Source organism: Sylvia atricapilla, chromosome 5, assembly GCF_009819655.1.
Source record: "Sylvia atricapilla isolate bSylAtr1 chromosome 5, bSylAtr1.pri, whole genome shotgun sequence".
NCBI lineage: Eukaryota > Metazoa > Chordata > Aves > Passeriformes > Sylviidae > Sylvia > Sylvia atricapilla.
The window spans coordinates 50,589,195-50,598,202 of NC_089144.1; the positions used below are offsets into that span (position 1 = coordinate 50,589,195).

The 9,008-nt window shown below is 38.9% G+C and overlaps 1 protein-coding gene across 1 annotated transcript in view; it reads right to left on the reverse strand.

The window, feature by feature from the left end:
• The window catches only part of PRR5 (proline rich 5), a 58,096-nt gene extending 52,625 nt beyond the window's left edge, over positions 1-5,471 (reverse strand). The window contains exon 1 of the mRNA XM_066319481.1: positions 5,321-5,471. The gene's annotated coding sequence lies outside the window, so the exon portion shown is untranslated. The remainder of the gene's footprint in view (positions 1-5,320) is intronic.
• Between the last annotated feature and the right edge of the window lie 3,537 nt (positions 5,472-9,008).

Below are 9,008 nucleotides of genomic sequence, written 5' to 3' on the forward strand. Positions count from 1 at the left end.
GAATAATCAGAATTGGAATTAATTTTATCCCATGGAATGTTTTGGCTCAGTTAATATTTTTTTCCAAGTGAGTTCATGCATTTCTACTCACAGAAATAAAAGGTCAGGAAACCAGTCAATTCTCTCTCCTAAAAGGGGTGAATCCCTTCTAAGGAGTGAATTACCAGTGTATGGAAAGAAAAGAAAATGCAAAAATACCTTCTGTGGGACTGTAATCATAGCTGTGTGCAATAACAAAATGGACAAAGAGACTCTGGATGCCATTTGTTTGCATCAATTTTTAGGTCATCTGCTTAATTTGATTGATGAACACAGGGGGAAGAAATTAAACCAAAACTTTTATCTTCTTGCTAAAAATAAATAAAATAGTCCTGTTTTCTGCAGTGTTTGTCTATGCAGCACAAACATTTGAGCAGACTGGAGGAGTCAGGGAGAAGGACAGGGAAAGGACACAAATCACTTTTTCATAAAATAAATCTAAAATGATCCTGACCCTCATCTAATCCTCCACATGTTAAAAAGGAGATATGTGCATATTTATAGGTACCTGTCATTATGTTGGTTTTATTAGTCATGTGTTACAGACATTAGTTCCAAGAGAAAGTTTTAGATCTGGATCTGAACTCTCTGAGGAAAGAGAGTATCCAGAATTGAACTTTTGATTATGACTGGCATAAAGATAATTTGAATCCAGGTTTCTGATTAATTGACTGAATTTGGATTTCCTTGATTTGTTTTGTACAAGAATTTAGAGTGTCAGTTGAAATGTAAATACATCTTAACTTATTCTTCTGGAGTAAATAGAAAGTTTCAGTGGTTTTTTACTGCAGTGTATTGTTTCCTATCGAATGCTTTCAACAAAAAAAAATCTTCTTGGTTCAAATGTTTTCAAGTATTCTTTTTAAAAAGGCAAAAGGCTTTCCAACTTATTGCTGGTACCCCACAGTGTTAAAAAACACTTGAACAACAAACCAATAAACAGTATAGAAGCCTTAATTTTAAAGTCTGAATTATTAACATTGTATAATTGTCCTTCTCTATGAGAGGGACTAAACTTTTGTAGTCAAAACCAAAGGCATCCAAAAGTATTGGATACTTTAAGACCTAGTTGAGAGATTTAATGAATATATAAACAGGAGTCACGAGCATGTCACACTTTTCTTTGACTTTTATCAAGAAATGCTATCTAGTTATCAATGCCAGGCATTGAAACAGCTAGAAGTCCCATTTCAGTTCAAATGTAAAACACAAGTTCTAAAGACATTATAAAAAACCCAATCAATTTTTTTTTTAGAGCCTATTTTGGTAATCCTCATCAATTAACTTTTGGAGGATGATTCACACCTCAGTGAGGTGACCTGTCCTCCTGGAGAAAATGGAAGAGGAATAAAAGAGACAACTTTTACCTTTCTTTACTTACTGCAAAATTCCATGTAATAAAAGTAAGACTTAAGCTGTTATATGGTAGAATTATTTCAGAGAGTATTAACAGGTAGATCTATAGATAGAATATTTATGCTCGTATCTACACTTTACTACTTCTTGTATTTGTGAGATGGCAAAAAAGTAAAGGCATGAAAACTGGAAACAGCATTTGAATTACTTTCTTCCTTTCGGTTAAATTCTCCATAAGAGCTATGAAGAAAGACAAGACACTCACAAGACCACAGTAACTGCAGTGTAGTGGCCTGGGAGGTCAGAACTGGAAGGTGCATTTAAGACATTCTTGAGATAAAGTGCTGTCGTTCCAGTTTGGTCTTCCATTTTTTTAAGCTCATTCAGCTCTAGCTACTAGAAAATGTATAGGAAAATCCTGATCTCATTCTGTAACTGCTAGAGAAAACTGGGCACATTCAGGGTGCAATGCATTACATCCTTTTAAAGGATATTTCAACCTGGCCAGGAGAGTCATGCTGGGTATGTGCCTGTTCTCTCCATCGGCTATAAGGAGATTATAATGTGAGTAGTTCAGATGGGGATATGGTATTCAAAGCTCTAAATACCTAAAATTAGATGGCATGATTTTTTTTTTGCCTGACTGATCATAATACAAGTGTAAATAATCTGGCATCCAATTAACGAATGTTTAATTTCCTCAAGTACATGCTCTGACCCCTGGATGAAGAAATCTTTGAGAGCTATCACTGGTACAAGTTCAGCTGGTATTTCAAATTGGGAGACATTAAATTAGTATTTCCAAGAGAATCTGCTGCTGACCAAAGGCATTGAGAGATGGAGAGGAAAAGGACAAAGGCTTTCATGAGACAGCCTCAACAGAAAGACTGGTTAAGAACATCTTCTGGCTAGAGAGTCAAATGAAATTTTAGAGAGCCTTCAGCTCAAGTTACACCCTCCAGCAGTGAACAATAATTGAACAATACATGAAATTACTGCCAGGTTCTCCTCTTTCTATTTGGAGGAGGCGAAAAAGGGAGCAAACAAGGAGCTACAATTTTGCCAGGAATTTCCCATAATACTAATTACTATAAAAATGAGTGCTCCTCTGCTGTGACACAGTAAACCCTTCTAACCTCCTTTATTATCTCAACACTATCCCACTGACTTCTGTCTGCTCATGAGGACAGCAAATGTGTCACTGCCATTTCTGACTGGCCCCAACATGCCAAGGCTTCTGCATGTGCTGGGTTTCCATGAAATAACACGACACACATCCAGAAAGGAATGTACAAACCTATGTACATATGCTGCCTATGTACAAAAATTTACAAAGGCTGTGGCCTGCAAATGTAAACTAATGGGGGCCTGAAGCCTTCAATATCTGTTTTCTATGGCCTCTGTTACAGTACAGATGAATTCCTAAGATATTTAAATTACAGCATACCACAATGAAGAAAGAGCAAGTAATACTTAAGTAATACTTAGTAAGTTATAATATGTTGGAATATACATTTTTAATACAATAAAACTGTAAGCATTGTTTAAAGTTTGCTATATTGCCAGCCAAGTAATGCCTTTTTGCAAAGAAAATAACCCAAGTGGTTATAAAATACTGGGTTTGCAGTGGGAAGGCAGTGATTTTTCAAAAGATATTGGTATTTCCAGTCAGCAAACACTCTGTCAGGGTGCTGGTAAGTTGCTCAAGGCATAATGCTTAATAATGTCTCCTCGCATGGTGGGAACTCTGATCTCACCATCCATCACAATTAGGTGACAGATTACATGGCAACCTATAAAGTTTATAACAGGACAGTTTACAAATGCTGCACTAAGAACAGAGGGCTTACACACGTGTCTCTGTTTACTCTGAGTTATTTAGAATACCGAGAATAGAAAGTTTAACGATGAACAAACCAAAAGCAGATTACACACAGTGAACATTTAAAATATTTCAGTGAAGCATGAAAGCAGCTTTTAGTTCTGCTGGCAGTGGCTGAATCTTCCTAGGAGCTGTATTTAGAGTTGCAGCTGACAGAACTCATGTTTGGTAGCAGATTAGTTGGTAGACTGTTAATTCAGCTAAGAGCAGATGTGGGCATTTGTTTTAGGGAGGCTTGTAAAATTCAGCAGCAGAAACTTTCTGGGTATGCTTGAAATAATGCAGGCAGAGGTAGCAGGGATTTCCTGCCTGAGTAATTGTTCCCTCACCTTTTCCAGATGAATGAAGAAAAGCAATGCCCATACTCCTCATGACTTGGGACTATCAAGCTCCCAATTTACAACACCCCTCTCAGCTACTGACATCCTTAACTCACGTGTCAGGGAATGCAGGTGCGGTACCTAACAGCACCCGTGAAATCCTTAGGGACAAAAAGTGCAGCACAAGTAAAAATGAGTGGGCTCATTTTTCTCTCAGTTAGAAACATCTGTGCCCAGTTTACAGGACAAGATAAATTCTGCTGTAAGGTTTGAAACCTGTGACACAAGTTTCACATCCCAGGAAGTTTTCCAGGCCAGGCTGGACATGGCTTGGAGCAACCTGCTCTAGTGGAAGATGGCCCTGCCCATGGCAGCGGGATTGGAACAAGATGATCCTGAAGGTCCCTTCCAACCCAACACTGACTATGATTAGAGCCATGCAAGGATGTGGCAAACTGCAGTTTATAGGGGTCCACTTATTCCTGCAGCCTGGGATGAGACCAAGTAACACTGTAGGAAAATCCAGCTACCACTGCAATAAACTAGCAGAGAACAGGAATTCCCACCATTCCCACTCTGTACAGATTAGGAAGAAAGCGTACATTACTACCAAGTAAATTGAAATAAAAGTTTTCAAGAGCCAACTCTTTAGAAAAGGCCTCATTCCTATAAAAACACAGGAAAAAAGCCGAAGCCATGGCAGAGGTTAGATTCTGCAGTTTAGTGATAAAGTAAATAAATCTCTATATGTTCGGAAAGGAAAACCTTTCAGAGGAGGAAACTGACAACTGTTTTCTGGGAAAATTTCTAAGTTGTTTTGAAAAAAACAAGAGTTCCTACATGCCATGATAATGTTAAAAGGAAAACAGAACAACATCAAAGACAGAGTAAGCACATTTACTTTCCCTTCACATAAATGCACTTGCACACCACCATACACACTCTCCTTTGATGACTAGCATTTAACAAAAGTGATTTCAAGAAATCGTTAAAAATGTTTTTCTTCCTAAAAACCTTGAATCTCCAACATAAATCCAACTCTAACAATGACTATGAAGGGTTTGGCCAGGCCCCCCTGCAGAAGAGCTGCAGCTGCGCAAGACATTCCTACAGCTCAGCTGTTCAGTGTCCCTTCTTGCCACACCCATATATATATATATATATATATCTCTCAATCATATATGGGTCATTTGAGAACCCCTTGTTGCTTTAGTGCACAGCCAGCCAGGGCAGCTCAAGCTGTTTCTGCAACACTGACTGTGATCTTGGTGAACAGTAGCTGAAGGCTCTCGTTCACTCGTTCACCTTGAGGGCACTGTGGTGGGTGACACCCCAGCTTCTCCATCACCCACTCTGGCTCTCCTCTTCAGGGCCTTTTTTCCTCAAGGACGCAAAGTTATTTAGAGGCTCCTCTCAGACAGCAACAATACAAGCAATTTTCTATACTGCTCACTCACAATCCTGATTCAGCTGTAAATGGATTCCCAACTAAAAGTTCACACATAGCATTTTTTGAGTTGCATTAAAGCTAGATGGATGCAGACTGACATGCACTGATGCTAAACACTCCAAAGTACTACATTATTGCTCAGGTATTTTCATGTGGCAGAAATTTTGGAGGAGAGATGTTAACCCTACTGAGTCCAACAAAACAAATTCTCCAGGTGTCTGAATTTGAAAACATTTTCCAGTTGGAATTAGTATTGCAGAAACATGTGCTTACCTGCTAAAGTAAGAAGAAAACAGGACTGAATAGTAAACAGGGAAGACTCTGCAGCAGGTTTCCAAGAGTCAACATGAAAATTCTTGACAGGCAATACAAACTGGTTGAAAAAAGTCAGGCCCTTGCAAAAAAGTCCCCTCTGCAACAAAAGATGAACAAAAGATCAGTATTGTAAATATTGCTATTGCTACAATATGTTTCAAGAGTGCACTAATAAATCCATAATGACACACACAGAAGTAAAATAAGCACAATATTCAGTGCTGTTCTACCTCACTGCTGACTCAATTCTTCTTGCGCTTTTCCCTTTTCTGTTTTATATTGTTCATGGGGAGCAATTCATTGGCACTAACATTAAAAGCTACACTTATCTCTAAAGAAGGCAACTGAGAGCTTCCATGGGCACAGACGGCGCAAGTAGTTCTCTGTCCCAACATTCAGGAGGTGACAGAAAAAGGTTTGAAATATGCTGCATGATCTGCTGTGATCACCTTTGGAGAGCAGATGTCCTGGAAGGCCCAAGAAAGTCTTAAATGCATCATTTAGAAATATTGGGAATTCTTTCTTTAGGGCCTCAAATGATGGGTACAACAATACTCCCTGCCCTGGCCTTGTCTTGAAGTGCCCCTTTGAGGTGACTGTGACACAGTTAACAACCTCAGAGTTGATAAACAGGTGAAGCACAGAATTAAGAATTACGTGACTTCTAACCCAAACATAAACACCTTCATAACTTAGAGGAAATTTTTGCAAATAACTGGGCAGCATATACAGAACACTATTAGGAAAGTCATATATGTATGTGTATATCTATATTTGTATATACAAACATACATATATATGTGTGTATATATATTTATGTACATACATATACCATACACACAGATACACAGTGATATTCACATGTATCCACATTCTGAGAACAGTTCTTCATAACTTGCACTTTGCACAGTCATTAGTACCTACTCTAACACACTGCTAAATTTAACTAAAAATACATAGATGTCCTTTTGGCTTAGTTTATCCTGAACATAAACCACTCTTGCTTTTGTTTTTTGACATTTCACACTCAGTTTACAAGGACGTGACAGCATGTGTTTGAAAATACGTATTTTAAAGTTAATCTTTCGTGTGCGTGAGAGAACGAAATAATCCCATTATGCTCACCCCTTTGTCTGCTCCACGGTTATCAGCTTCCTCCCGTTACCAGTCATTTTAGGCAAACTTAGAGGTGTTAGCTTAAGTCAGAGCATCGGGCAAAGTCAGTGCATTTTGCCTGCAATGCATTCAGGTGCACAAACACAAGCAGCTCAGCCGAGAGCTGCAGAACTGGAGAAATTACTCTCACCTTGGAGAGCCTTGAACTGGTGTCCTGGGCACCTGGGCCAAGGTAGGGAAAGCAACATCTCAGCAGCACGTGGGACATGAACTCATGAACAAAACCAACGCGAGGGATGTACAAAAACACAAGGTACAAACTCAGTGATGCCAGAACAACAACAATTCCTGCGGACACAGCTGGACATTGCATGAGTACATGAAAAACTGCTCTAATTGTATGAGAAATCCCACTGATGTGCTTAGGCCTGAACAGCAGGCCCAGAGTTTATTTACAAGATGGACCCTTGGGCAATACGTGAGTGACACCACCAGTATTATTCAATTAAAAATAGTTGACTGCGATGCTTATGCTACCTGTTTAACACCAAACCGACTGCTTTAGAAACTTTCACATTACCTTTCTGCAAGAAATGTAGCATTTTAAGAAATTTTCCCAACTGACATGAACAGAGACTTGGCTGTAGGATATTTTACAGGAAACCCTGTAAAGCTGGGCTCTGGCCATGCCCTGTCCCCTGCTGGTTGGGAAGTGTGCTCCGGCTGCAAATGGTGATTGCAATTAAACTCTAATCAACCTCGCAGAGTGATGTGATTAGGGTCTGTTGTGTTAAAACCTACTGTGGCTCTATTATGGATCTCTTCCTACTGCAAAATTTTCATTTGGGGCTGCAGTGGCAGGGTAGTGTATTGATGGCTGGGGACTGAGAAGGCCTTGGTCACTACTTACAAAATTTTGCCAGCTCAGTTCAGTCAACCACAAGTGTGGAAAAATGTGCATGGGAAGAGTGAACTGAATATAAATATAAAGTCACCAACATAAAATGCACCATCCACACTCTTGGCATTTTTCTTCAAGTTACATGCATGGAGATTTTCATTTTCCTTCGGGCTAGATGAGCTTTAATTCAATGGCCTTTTGTACTCCTGGTGTCCCCCTCCCCTGCCATTTAACTAGTCTCCCTACAACTGGTACCAACAAAAAGAAGGACATGGTTCAGCCTATGCTTGGCTTCCCAAGCACCATGGTTCACTCTTCTTTCAAACCTGTGAAAGACTTTTTCTTCTCTTTTTTTCACCAGCGATAAGAAGATGACAGTATGTCTTCTGGCCTTTACATCCCTGACCTTTCTCCTTCAAAACAACACTTCAGTGGAATTAAAGTTCTTACTAAATTCAAATTACAACTAAAGGACGGATTCTGATGAGTTCTGGCTAGAGAAGATAGAAAAGCCCCTGTTGACTTTCCCTGGGGCAACATGGTACCTCAGACAAATAATTAGGCTGACATTTCATAGCAGATTGTTTTTTGCTGACAGCCTGTTTCTGTTGCATGCATTCTGACTTTCTTTTCTGTTGCATTAGTGACACTTAATCTGCTTTTATATCTCTGAGGACATAAGCTAATGAAGATCAAAACCTAAAGGAAATAATTCCCCTGAAAATCTTTTGTGCTGCTCTTAAAAGAAGCCAGATGAAAAAGTTATAGAAAATTCTGCATTAAAGGGTGTCAAATTTAACTCTGGAGACAAAGAAAGCTAAAATGTACTTAAAACAAAAATAAAAATTTAAGGGGCTGATTACAGGATTAACATGGTCTAAAAAAAAATCAATATATCCCCCATCTTATCTCAGATTATGACTTTTTCAATACTCAAGGTTCCTACTTAAAAACTCTCTTTACACTCACAGCTCCAGGAACACATATTTACAATTTCTCTCATTCTTCACTTTCCACAGACTGACTCTTCAACATTAAGGACTAACTGATTGCAGGAACAATGATACACAGATCCCTGCCAGCTGCTTATGTGGGTGAGAGTGGTGATGTTCCATTTTCAGAGAGCACCAAGCGAACTGCATTTCACAGCACCCCAAGTTTAATTCACATTCAGATAAGTGAAAACACCTCACAAGCAAAGCTCCCAAATGCAACTGCATCACTGCCAGCATTTTCACACTCTATGCAGGCTGTGAATTTAATCCCAGAGGTAGAAGAGTAACACATTTTTCAAGGGGTGAACTACAATTTGACAAAAGAGATAAAAAACTACCGTGATGGCAATGCTCCTCAAATTCAGAAGTGTCTTTATAGACTAAGATTTTTAAATCTTTCTGCAATGCCTTAGCTCTGCCACAATGAAAATCAAAGAAAAATATTGAACAATTTCAGCAGGAAAAGACTAGAAAATCCTATTTATAGTGTGCATAATTTGAAGTTAAATTCACCTTTGATGTATTAGTGCCTTGGTTTACAGGCTGCCCATTTACAAGTCGCACATTAAAGTCAACATCCCACAGTGATTTCAATAAAACATTAAAGCTTCAGGTTAGCTCAAGGAGAAGAGCT